General features: G+C 27.5%; 1 long non-coding RNA gene across 1 annotated transcript in view; it reads left to right on the plus strand.

The window, feature by feature from the left end:
- The window catches only part of LOC105457546, a 1,006-nt gene extending 277 nt beyond the window's left edge, over positions 1-729 (plus strand). Inside the window, exon 2 of the long non-coding RNA XR_975413.1 lies at positions 511-729. This is a non-coding gene — a long non-coding RNA (uncharacterized LOC105457546). The remainder of the gene's footprint in view (positions 1-510) is intronic.
- The last annotated feature ends 266 nt before the right edge of the window (positions 730-995 follow it).

The following is a 995-nucleotide window of genomic DNA, read 5'->3' on the forward strand; positions in this document are numbered from 1 at the left end:
TCCATTTCTATTTCCATTCAATCTAGCACAAAAAATCGCATTGTGTGTAGTACGACAGATAATAATAAAAAGTTCCTGAATTATAATTAGACATTACTATCATCAACATTGTTCAAATCGTTATAATAAGCAAACAAAAAATATTATAAAAGTAAACACATTATTCGCAAGCGATTAATAAAAAAACTTCACTTTGCTCGCGTGTAACACTTTTATTTAAAATGACATAATAGTTTTAAGATAATTAAAAATTAAAAAAGTTTAGTTTATAACTAAAGATATCTAACATTTTATTGGCTTTACCAATGAAAATATATTTGTTGCACACATTTGCGTAAAGAATACATTAAATTTCCTTTGAGTTCTTAACAATAAAACATATATAACGTGTTTTACTGTATTTTTGACTCGTTAAACACATTTAGAATACCAATAATTTTCTTAAGCAAATAATTATATATACATGTATATATATATATATTTAATATTTCTTGTGATTTTAAAAATTAGAGGAGCAAAGAGTCAAGTCAAAGAAAACAAAACTCAATTAAACCGGTTGATAATTTCATCAAGCAATGTTTATTACTATTTTGCTATTTTTCATCCTTATTACATTGATGTGGAATTATTATGGACATTATGGGAGAAACAGACGTCTTATAAACCTCATACCAGGACCACCAGGTTATCCGATTGCTGGAAATGTATTGGAGCTTCTTGATTCACGAGGCAAGTTAAAATTTCATACATATTCGCGTAAATTAATATTAGCCTTTGCACTCATATAGGTACGCAAATATATTATTTGCAAACATTTTAGTCTGATGCATATAATTATACTGGTCGCATGTTAAAAGTTTTCTGAAAAAAGAGAGTGGTTTTCTGTAGTTTTTGGGTGCTGAAAACGGTGTTGCCCTCATAATTTGTTTATCACGTCACATTCTTCAGAAAAATGGAAATATTTAAAAACCGCATTTGGCAATTTTTGAAAAATC

This window comes from Wasmannia auropunctata, unplaced genomic scaffold (assembly GCF_000956235.1).
Source record: "Wasmannia auropunctata unplaced genomic scaffold, wasmannia.A_1.0 LD335208.1, whole genome shotgun sequence".
Classification (NCBI taxonomy): Eukaryota; Metazoa; Arthropoda; class Insecta; order Hymenoptera; family Formicidae; genus Wasmannia; species Wasmannia auropunctata.